Source organism: Megascapheus bottae, chromosome 22 (genome assembly GCF_031878675.1).
Source record: "Megascapheus bottae isolate mThoBot1 chromosome 22, mThoBot2.hap1, whole genome shotgun sequence".
NCBI lineage: Eukaryota > Metazoa > Chordata > Mammalia > Rodentia > Geomyidae > Megascapheus > Megascapheus bottae.
This window is the reverse complement of record NC_143530.1, coordinates 21357744-21370525: the sequence shown is the minus strand read 5'-3', so window position 1 is coordinate 21370525 and position 12782 is coordinate 21357744.

Below are 12782 nucleotides of genomic sequence, written 5' to 3'. Positions count from 1 at the left end.
TACTGAGCATTTAAACTGCCCAGCAAGCTTGCTAAGAAGGTGCCCTTATCACTCAATCATGCCTCCATTCTTATCAAAATAACATGCTAAAAAAAGTTCACAATTTAGAAAGCAATTTTATACCAAAAGTAGAGACAATAAAAATAAAAAGGTATACATTGAACTACATTAAAACTTAAAACACTAATTCATGAAAGAACATAACCAATGGAGTAAAGAGGCAGCTTATGAAATATTTTTAAAGGACATAGAATATATGCTAAGGGTTAATTTCTACAGCACATTTAAAAGAACTCACAACTCACAACAAAACAAATAAATCTGTTTAAAATGTAGATGAGCAAAGAATGGGAATATACAGTTCTTCAGAGAGAATATACAAATAGGCAGCAGGTATCTGAAAAGATCCTTAACATAACCCACCACTTAAGAAATATAAATTAAAACCACAATGACACTTCACCTCCTATCTATGAGTATGGCTACCATAAGAAAACATAAAGTCTGGCACAGTGGCTCATGCCTGTAGTCCTGGCTACTCAGGAGGCTGAGATCTGAGGATCAAGGTTCAAAGCACACTAGGGCATTAAAGGACTTGAGACTCTTATCTCCAACTAACCTCTAGAAAATGGGAAGTGGGGCTTGGGTCAAGGGTAGGGCAGTAGCCTTGAGCTGAAGGGCTCAGGGACATCGCCCAGGCCCAGAGTTCAAGTCCCATGACCCACAAAAGAAAGAAGGAAAGAAAGAAAAAGAAAGAAAGAAAGAAAGAAAGAAAGAAAGAAAGAAAGAAAGAAAGAAAGAATAAAAAATATTGATATACTATGTTATTTCTCTTCTCTTTTTTTGTCCTTTGGTTAATCTCATATTGTTACTGTATCTGACTTTGTTACCTGGTATATTGTACATATGTTTGTTTGAAATAGGAAAGGGAAGGGGGAACACAAGATGATTGGGATGGAGTAGGGGGAGAGAAATGGGGATAAAAACATGAGAAGGGTATCAATGCGTGAGAAGTAATGCACCTACTACCTAATGAATGTAACTGTAACCCCTCTATACATTATCCTGACAATAAAAAAAATAAATAAAATAAAAATACTGATAAGGTTATACAGAGAGAGGAAACCTTTGTGCATTATTGGCAGGTATGAACTAATATAGCTGCTATGGAAAAAGAATATGGAATATGTGCTAGCAAACCATCACTGTGGCAAAATACCTAATATATATATATATAAACATATGTTATACATGTATAATATATTATGTATACAATATGTAAATTATATATCATATTATAGGTACATATATACTATATGCTAAATTATATTATGTATATATAATCATAGTCCCAGAGGTTTCCAGCCATGGTTGCTTAGCCTTGTTGCTTTACGCCTATGTAGGCAGATTATTTCTTATCAGAAGAACTTAGCAAAGGTATCTTCACCTCACGGTACCTGAGAAGCAAACAGAAAGAAAGATGAAGGGCTAGGATCCTAATAGTTCCTTCAAAGGCATGTCCTCAGTGACCCAAATTCCTCTAATTCAGCCCCTTCACCCTATAATTTGAAGGTTCCACACATCTCCTAGGGAGATTAAGTGCTAAACCTTTCATCAAAAGGCCTTTTAGGAACATATGAGATTCAAACTATGGCATGGAGAGCCTCTCATGACAGTAAAGATAGAATTAGTATGTGACACAAGAAATGCCCCTTCTGGATACATATCCAGAAGATATGAAAGTAGGATCTCAAAGAAAGATCTGCATATTCCTCACTATCTATTGATGGATAAACGATACACAACATATGGAATATACATGCAGCACATTATTTGTCCTTTCGTTTTTCCTTCCCATGGCCCTTCAAAAAGAAGGAAATTTTGATATAGGATACAATATGGTTGTACTTTCATGACATTATGCTAATGTTATAAGTCAGTCACAAAAGAAATATACTGTGCTATTTCATCTATCTGAGCTATGTAGAATAGTAAAATTCAGAAAAATAGTGGTTACCAGGGAGCAGGGGAAAATGGAGACAGTCATCCTTGGACAGGTATAGAATGTCAGTTGAAGATGAAAAATTTCTGGAGATTCGTTTCACAACAAAGGAAGTGTATTTTACACTAGCAAATTATTCACTTAGAAATGTTTAGGTAACATGATCTTTACCAATTTTTTTAAAATAAATGTGAATTTTTAATTCTCCCAGAAATGTTAAACAAGTTCAAGGTTACCCTGGGCTAAGTAGAGGAAAGGGAAAAGCCAGGCACCACTTTTTCATTCCTGTAACCCTGTCTACTCAGAAGACTGAGATCTGAGGATCACAATTGAAAGCCAACCCAGGCAGGAAAGTTCATGAGACCGTTACCTCAAAAAAAAAAAAATAAGAGAGAGAAAGAGAGAGAGAGATCCCAGAAAAAACCCACTGTGGCTCAAGTTCTAGAGTACTAGCCTTGAGTATAAACAAGTCAAAAAGAATGAACATCCCAACCAAAGAGCAATCAAGACATTTGCCATGCATGTAATCATCTGAAGATTGACATAAGACTATTTATAATGACCAACTTAAATAAGGATAATTCAGGATGAAGACTAGCACATCTTATGGGAAAAACCAAACAAAATATGAATGGCCAACAAACATGAAAAATAACTAAACTCATTAATTATCAAGGAAAAGAAAACAACAACCAAAAAAATGAAGTTAAATTTTATCCAGGTGCAGAAAATTTAATGTTGACAACTCAGCATGCTGGGAAGGAGCTGGAGCCCTGGGAGCTTGCACACATACACTGTGAAGCCAATCGAGACAGTTCAGAAAGAATTTGAGCACTATCTCACAAAATTGAAGCAGTGCATGCCAGTTTAGCATTTATACTGTGCATAGTTCATTTTCAACATAATTCAATATAGAATCAGGGAGGTGGTTGGGGATGGAGGTTACTATTTTGTTAGTAGACCAGACAGAATAAAAATGAAAGAAGTATCACATGCTAGAAATAATCAGGCAACTGTATATCGAGAAACCAAATAGTGATTATGAAAACATTATGACTAGAATTGACCCAAATAGAATTCAGTAGAATTGGTAAGTAGAATAGGTACACAAAATAAATTAAAACCTTACTATTCAGGAGTTGATTTGGGTTTGTTCTTTTTTTATTTTTTTTCAAAAGTTTGATTTGGTTTTTGGAGGCAAAGTCTTGCCACTCTAGGCTGGCTTCAAACTTAATAATCCTTCAGCATAGCTTTCTAAATGCTGAGATTATAGGCACATACTACCAGGTCTACTACTGCTACTACTACCTTTATTTTTGTTGTTATTATTATTATTATTATTATTATTATTATTTAATGAAGTCCTGTGTTCTGTTCAAGTCTTACTTTACCTATAAAGAATAAAATCTGTTGTTTCTGGGTCTCTCCCCTTTACACTATGTATTTGTATATCCTGTTGAATTCAAATTGCATTCTTATTTCAGGACTAGAAAATACACTGAAGTCCATGTTATTCCGTCATTTATTTCTCTACCTGATCACTACCATTCCTATAACCTCACAGTACACATGTGTGCATGAACACATACATGCACACACATACACACTCAGTCACACACACTATGTGTACACTTTTTCTGTCTTTCTTTTTTGTGTTATTTTTATTGTAAAGGTGATATACAGAGGGGTTTACAGTTATGTAAGCCAAGTAATGAATGCATTTCTTTTTTTAAGTGTCATCTCTTCCCTTTTCCACAAGAAAAAAAGTACAGAAATCAAAAACAGCAACAAAAAGGAGATGATGGGGGGACACAAAAACTGAAATAAAAAACCTTTTGTTACAGTATTGGCGTTTTAACTTAGAATCTGAAGCTCACTCCCTTAGTTTTGCTTTCTCAATTGGCATCCTACCATTTCAGCCATGTCACCATTCCTACTTTTTGCTCATTTTATTGGGGCCAGAGTCTCACTAGCTTTTCTACCAGACTGGCCCCAAACTACAGCTTTTCCAGTCTAAGCCTGCTGAGTAACTTAGGAGTGCAGGCATGAGCCACAGTAATAATCTTGATTATTCTTTACTTGACTTTCACAATCTCAGGTTCCTCAAAAGACCTTCTTCAGAAACAGCCACTTCCCCTTGTGTGATATTCGGTAGCATTAAAACTGTTAAAATGTAACTCCTAATATCTATTTTTAGCACCAAGAAAACCATTTTGCAACACCTGAACTAGAGCTAGAAAATGATTAAGACACAAATTTTATAGGCTAGTTTATTTTATTTCTAATTATAGTCTTAGTAAATGATGTTAATATTTAATAGGAATGACTTTGACACTCAGTGCTTTGCCCAGTAAAACCAGAGCCCTTAACATTTTATTGGCACTAAAGCAGTCAGCTGTGACATGGGAGAATTGCAAGGGTAAAGAAGGTCTTCTCTGTCTCTGTCCCTACAGGAAATATTTCCTGAATGACTGGAATGTTCAGGTGACTGTAACACTTGTTCCAAAAGACTCCTTTACAATGGAAAGCAATCAACAGAGTGTGTCCCATCAATCCAAAGAGACTATAACACACACAGACAGGTCACAAAATTTTAATGGGTATTGACAGTATCATTGTAATGGAAGGCACCCGTTAAAACCCAGGCTATCCCAGTATATGTTTAAGTATAATATAGAATTAAGTACACCAAAGCAGATACAACACATGTAATCAAGGAAAAACACAAGACTCACTGTGCCCTGTGGCTGTTGATGACAAATGAGGGAAATGACTAGCTCACCAACACATATTTCGACAGCGTCATCCTCATTGTCAATATCCAAACCCAAGTTAGTTACTAAGGAGACTTTTTTTTTGTTGGTTGTGGGGCTTGAACTCTGGGCCTGGACTCTTCAGCTCAAGGCTAGAGTTCTACTACTTGAGCCCCAGCACCACTTCCAGTTTTCTGGTGGTTAACTGGAGATAAGAGTCTCATGGACTTTAGTGCGAGGGCTGGCTTTGAACTGAGATCCTAAGATCTCAACCTCTTGAGTAGCTAGGATAACAGGTGTGAGCCACCGTCCCCAACTGACTTTCTTATCTTCTAGGCTAACATTCCCCAGCTTAATATCATGCCCATCAAACAAAAGGTAAATTATAGGGATTAGGTTATCTTACCAAATGATTTACATATGTTTTCTTCATATACATATTTCCATAGGACACATAGAAATATGACTACAGTAAGATTTCTCCTGCTAAGAGTTTTCCAGTTACTTCTTTGTTGTTATTTTTTGTTGTTGTTTTTGGTGGTGGTGATGGTGATAGTCGTAGGGCAGGTTGATGTCCCTGAACACATTTGCTCAAGGCTAGCATTCTACCACTTTGTACCACCGCTCCACTTCCATTTTCTTTTGGTGGTTAATTAACAATATGAGTTTCATTAATCTACTCAGGCTGGCTTTGAATCACGATCCTCAGATCTCAGCCTCCTGAGATGACAGGTATCTAAGGTGACAGGTATGAACTTCCAGTGCCTTGCTTCTAGTTACCTCTTAATGAGCCTGGTATGTGATTCTGGTAAAGTGACCAACAAGCGATAGATTCTATACAGGAAATAGCATTTCATTTTTACATTTTAGTAGCATGAAAAAAGAAATTGTCTTAATACAAAGCTGTATAGTGAGAAATCAATAGACACATACTCGAGCAATAGCTCATATGATCATGACAGAAATAAACATTTAATACTTTACAGTGATCTGTGTTGCTAAGCTAATATATTCAGTAAGTTAGATACACTAAATGCTGTTTTGACTTACAATGTTTTCTATTTAGGATGATTGATAGGACTCCTTTGTAAATTAAGGAGAATTTGCATTTCTGTATGACTCCATGCTAAATACTATATAAAGTCGGAATAAAAATATCTCTCCTTTTTAGGATATTCTACTTAAAGTAAAATAGGAGAAATGAACATATTGAAGACACTAAGATCAACACTAAGCAGAAATAGATAAGAATGTTTGATTATAGTAAATTGTGAGATGGAAAACAGGAATTTATAGAATTCCACTTTTGGATAGCCAAGGTCCTCAATGAAAATGTTTCCCTCTCTGTCTCAAAGATGTGTTGGAGGAATGGGATTTCAATAAATGTCTTAACAAATCAGAAGGAACCTGTCCAGGTCTTCAGAGGAAAAGAAAACTCTACAAGGGACTAAAGTGTTAGGAGCACACTTATCAAGATAGCCAAAGAGAAAGTCTAGCCCTTCAGTTTTCAGTTTCTGAATATCAGATAAATAAACATTTCTTTAATTAACATACCACCATTTCCTGAAAACCCATTCATTTACCTAGCAAAACCAAATATTTCTCTAATGTTTAACTTCCTAACAGATCAAGCCAGAATACCTGTAAAAGCTAGATAAAGAGTTAGATAAAATATTATAATTTTTCTTTTAGGTTAATTGTTTTCCAAGTATGATCTGGGGAAGAGGATGTTTTGGCTTACTTGTGAAATAATATCCCAATACAGGCTCCAGTATTTGAAACTTACTAGTTCCCAGCAGGGCAAAGTGATTACACCTGAAAGATTCTGCCTTCATCAATGGATTCATCTTTTGGTGTGATCATAAGCTTTATGTAGAAGAGAATAGGACATGGGGCCCAGATGAAGGAAATAGGTCACTTAGGAGACAGGACACACCTGAAAAAAAGGTCCCTTCTGGCCTCTTCTCTGCTTCCCAGACACCATAAGAGTAAGAAGCCTCTGCTACTGGGGCCCAGTGCAATGGATTCAACCAACATTGGATTGAAACCTCTGAAACTACAAGTCAAGATAAATACTGTGTCCTTCTAAGGTGGTTTGTAAGAAATAGAAACTCTCTAGTTCCATCCCAGCCCCACAAAAGGAGCCAGGGGATGGAGCCCCTGCACATGTGCTTTAGGTGACAAGATCCTAAGGTAATGGTGCTGCTCACTCAAGCTGAATACCAATGTGCATCATATCTGTCAGACAGTAGAATGCACACATTATACTGGCCTCTTGTCAGACCAAGCATGACAGCTCACCTGCACAAATACTGCATGGGGGGGGGGGGAGAGATTTTGCATGAATCTAAATATTATTATATATCGTTCATTACTATACATTTTACAATTTCCAGAATGGTCGACATTGTAGATGGCTGTGTTTTGTGAAAATATTTCCTAATACCTTGTCAAGTGAAGCCTCTGTTCTTAACAAGCTCCCAAGGGAATGCAAGCCTTCTCACCTCTCTGTGACAGCCCCTGGAGAGAAAGCTGGAAAAAGTCCCCCAGAATGTCTAAGAATAGGAGATAGAGTAGAAGGGAAAAAGAGAACCAGAAAGAGAAGGAAAGGAGGGAAGAACGGCCAAAGTTGTGGAGAGGCCTGAGCTGAGCAGACAATGCTAGTGGTCTTTCTTCAGGCTGATCAGACGCATCTCAAAGGAAACAGGCCCAGTTCTCATGATCAATGCCTGTAAATTAATGGTTTGGGGGAGTCTAAGTCAAGCAGAAAATAAAAATCCATTTCAGGCATACTGTTATATTTTACATGTCAAAACCCCCAAGTTTCTGGAAAAATTTTCTACCTAGACTAGCCCCATTTTCATTGTCCTTAAGTAATAAAGACCCTCTTGCCTACCACTAACACCAATTAGCTCACCCCGAACTTCACCAGGGAAAGTGGGGCGGGGAGGAGGGGGGGCTGGCAGAGACAGGGAGAAAGAAATCACTATTTCAGGGTCGGTCATTTAGAAAAAAAAAAAAATGAAAATAATGTGGAACTCCCTCCAAAATTAGCCTCCACGGTGATATAAATTAGTTTTCTTTGTAATCTAAAATTGACTCGCAGTTCACTAGTTAGAAAATAGTAGCTGAAAAGCCCGGGCTACGGAGCTTTCCGATCCTGCCCGGCCTTTTCACGGTGTAAACAAACGCATCAGATTTAAAGCTTTCCCATAATTGTTATGCTAACCTTGGAGCGCAACCTCTCCATTTGCATTTGAAGGAGCTAAATATTAGGCAGGAAAGAAAGTGCTCTTTTTGAAAGCCTGAGAAAATGTCCCCAGCTCGAAGCTGCTGGGCCATCTGGGCCCCGGGCTGGGCGCGGGGCTCCCGCCTCCCCTTCCCCACCCCCGTCCCAGCTCCTTGGCAAAGGCGCGGGTTGGGGGGAAAGGGGCGCCGCTCAGGGAGGTCATCTGGCTGAAAAAGAATGCAGAAATGCCCCCTTCTCCCCCCCCCACAAGCCTCAATGAGGGCGACTTCCTCACTGGGGGCGGGGGGAGCCCGGGGACGTGGGAGCCAGGCGTCCCTGGTGACCAGACCCGGAGACCTGAGGTCTCTGCCTTTTCCCAGGGCGCATTCCAAAGGCCACCATATTTGCCAGCCCGTTGTGCATGGTGTGCAGAACAGAGGGACGTCCACGCTGCAGGGTGAACGGCACCGTGTGTGTGTGTGTGTGTGTGTGTGTGTGTGTGTGTGTGTGTGTGTGTGTGTATGCGCGCGCGCTCACGTGCGTGTGTCCCTGCACACTCGAGCACAGCTCTGAAGGAGAAATTCGTCTTTTATAAGCTCTCTGGCCCACTTTTAATTTGATCTCGTTGAGTGCCCAGATAAAGCCCGTCTAGTCAAAGTTAATAATATAACCACACGTAGGCACATTAATCTTGGAGTAATTAAAAAGTAAAAACATCAAGCCTAGGGACTTTGTTATAAAGAGGGAAAGGCCCCAACCTTCCATTAGTTTGTTGGGGGGGGCGGGGGGAGGGAGAGGGAAGGAAATGGGGGTGAATCAAGAAAATCCAATAGATTCCCTCCCCATATCTTTCCATGGAACCTGAGCACAAAGCTTGTCTGCCTGAGTCATAAGGTAATAATTCCAGGGAAGTACCCAGAGGACCATAAACCCAGAGAATGGATCTGGGAAGGGGAGTAGGAGGTAAGCAGGAGGTGCTGCGATGTGGAGGAGATGTTGATTTGTTCAAAGAACATCATGAGGTGGTTCCCCCCCCACATTTTTCAAATAACTCAAAGGTGCTTTGATTTTTTATATATATATATATATATATATGTGTGTGTGTGTGTGTGTGTGTGTGTGTATATATTCTTCTTGTCAGAATTAACATTTTCCCCTTAGTCCTAGTAAACATTCCAGAGGCGATTGGTATTTTTATTTTCCTTTCCCCCCACCCACTTGATTTGACAAAGGCTTCTCATGCATCACTGGACTGTATTACAAAGTTCGAGGAGTTTTTTTTTTCTCCTCTCCTCAAAGGAAAACCATTGAGGCTGTAAGTAAGCTAGTAGCGGCTAGGAGATGGAATTCTTTAGAATAAAACCATGTGTTACACAAATGACTAGCACCAAGAGGAACCATAGAGCAGTTTTCTGGCCCTACACAGGAGCAGAAAGGATGCAGCACAGTATTGACATAAAACAGAAAGGTCATTGCTTTCCCTAACCATTAACTACAAATATCAATGTGTGACAAAGTCTATAAAGTTCACAAGAAGTGTGTTTGCATCATGAGCATTTATTTATGAAAGATTATAAGTTCCACCTGTCCATTTTAGGAGTCAGAATTTGGCCTCAGACAAAACCTTGATTTCAGGTCTAACTTCCAACAACCATCAACATCAATAGCCCCAAACAAGTTATAGTACTCAAACTATATAAACTCCAATGTTCTCATCTATCAAATGAGTGAGTAGTTCTCATATCAGAAGGTTCTTGTCACGACCTAATAAGCAGAGTGCCTTGAATCTAGTGAATATTATATAAACTGTGATTGATCATCATCACCTTCCCCTTTATTCTCTGAAGTCTAAAAAAAAAAAAGAATCTCATATATACATGTATGTATATACACACATATTGAATGTAGCAAATGAAGGGGATTTCAAAATTATTTATTTGTTCACAGTTTCTATTTAGTTCTTACAGATAAATAGTACAAAAATGGCCAGGCATTTTCTCTTGTGGAATTTCTGTGGTAGTCAAGGGGATAAGCAAGAAATCAGAAAAGTGCTATTAAAAATGGTCCTTGCAGAGAACAATGAATCCCAGAGAGTAATTAAAACAGGGAATTGGAAAAGAGGGAGATTGAACTGGTATTGGAGAATTAGAAAAGAGCTGCTTCTAACAGGGTGAACAGGACACTTCTGAGAAAGTGACAAGGATGGGATCTAGCCAAGTTAAAACAGACTGGAGGAACAAGCAGGACCAGATCTAGAAAGGTCAGGCTCTTCAAAGTCTTCCCAGTGCATTGTGAGACCATGGGAACATTTCAAATGAGGGAAGACTTGAGCTGATTTATGACTTTGAAAGGTCACCTGGCTTCTGTGTGGAGAGCAGACAATGGCAGGTAGAAAGGGAGGACAGCAGAAAACCACTCCATCATCATGATTGCACATTTGAATCACCAAGAAAGCTTTTACAAAGCCAAGCCCCACCTATGTGCATGGAACACTGCCCAGAGATTCTTATTCTTTACAGGTGTGTGTGTGTGTGTGTGTGTGTGTGTGTGTGTGTGTGTGTGTGTGTGTGTGTGTGTGTGGCCTCTTGGGTGATTCTAATATACAGTCACAGCTGAAACCACTCACTTGTAAGCAATCATCCAAATGAGAGATGGTGGTAGCTTTCCTCAGAGTAACAGGAATGGAAGTGCTTCCAGATCACAGTCAAGAGATGGCCTGAAGATACAAACAGACCAAGCTGAAAATGGATTGGGCATACAATATGACCAACCCTCTCAAAGACTTTTACTGTGAGAAAGCAGCTTATTTACATGATTGCTAGTAGTCCATTAAGAGGCAACATAATGGTTAATCTTTAATACCTGGCATTGGTATTTATTTAATACCTGTCATTGGTATATCTCTGCTATTTTAGACATGATAACACTAATTTATATAATAGTGTAGACATCCTTATACCAGTTTCATAAATTAGGATAGACAGTAGAAGTTTCCTAATTTATGAAACTGGCATAAGGATGCATGTATATTGTCTTCCAGCCCAAATCTATAATACATTCAATATATCATGCAGCCTTGGAATCATAATTGTATGTGGAAACTCTGAAATACAGTAAATTATTCAAATTTCCAAAAGTTTATAAATGAGAATTAGCAGTCAAGCTAATAAAACACTATGTGTAAGTCAAATATCGCTTTTCCAGAGTATTCTTTTGCCACTGTCCAAGTGGCAAAACCTAAACAAAAAATTTAACTACATCTCTCAAAGTATCAAAACAGAGCTTTCAGCAAATTAGGTATGGCCCCGTACTTCTAGATTGCTCCCCTTCCCTCTCTGGTTTTCCCCTTCAGTTGTTTCAAGGAAGATTGCTACTCCTCATCCTGAATGCCATTTGCAAAGGAATTTTTCCCAAACTCCAAACATAAACCTTAAGTCTTATAGTCTCAGAAATTTTAGTTGGCAGTCTTCTCCACATGTACCCAGGGCATAAATCTTGAAGACCTTACCGGGTACACCCTGTCCTTCACAATGGACCTTTGCCTGTTGTACCCAATGAGTTGGCATCTGCTTTTCCAGATGCCTCCCCATTCCCACATCTCTGTCTCACCACTCCACCTTCAAAGTATCTTATCAATATCTCTTTTCATGGTATTTATCATAATGAATTACATATATTAATTTACACCAGATTGAATGTTCCTTATTAGATTCTATTAGGTCATCCATTTTGGTTAGTTTTTCATCATTGTATCTCTCCTACCCAGCACGGTACTCAGGTATTCAATATCAATACTGCCCTCAAATGAGTTAGTGATATATTCAGTGATAGATTCTAACCTAATGTAATAAGCTAATTTTCATGGCCTAGCCCTATTGGCAGCTTTCTTCCTAGATACAAGAAACAGGTGCTTTCTGATTTTTCAGACACATAGTGAAAGCAAATGACCCCCTATTATCTTCATTTTGCCCAGGAGTATAAAATGCATTTTACAACTGTGAAGCAAGTATGCTTTTTCAAGGGCAAATTTCATTGTTCTGTTCCAACGCTTGTCTTTCCTGTTCTTCCTCTGAGCCTGCTTGAACTTTTTCAAGAGTAACACTGCCACAAAATATCTCTGTAATAAAACACTGTGTATGATCACATTAGCTACAGTTATAATAAAAAGTAGCTGCATAACCAGATTATACTTTGCCCCCAGACCCATGGAAATAGCAGTGCTTTACTAAGAAATTTATATAATCAAAAGAAACTCACTAATACAATAAGAAGTTATCACACACAGTAAAATCAGGAGGCACAAACTGCAAGCTTATGAAACAAAATTCTTTATAGAGACATGCCAGTATTTTTGTAAAAATTCTCAGCATAGGATCTTTTCCTCTTTGTTTAATTGTTCCGTATTTTGTTCTGGTTTTGCTTAGATGTTTATCGAGAACATTTTATTCAGGTCTGAGAAAACATTTAAATGATCAATAACTACTTGTTTTTTTTTTTTTCTTACGATGCCAGCACTACAGCCTGAACTCAGAGCCTGGATGCTTTCCATTGGCATTTTGCTCAAGACTGATACTCTATTGCTTTTTGCTAGTTAATTGGACATATGACTCTCTCAGACTTTCCTGTTTGGACTAGCTTTGAATGAGGATCCTCAGCTCTCATCTTCCCAAGTAGCTAGGATTACAGGCATTAGCCACCAGCTCCCAGACAATAGCCACTTTTTTTTTTTAATGAAACAGAAGACATTGCTCAATTTTTTAAAATGTGGATTCATGTATTTCAACGGGCAAGTGAGTTC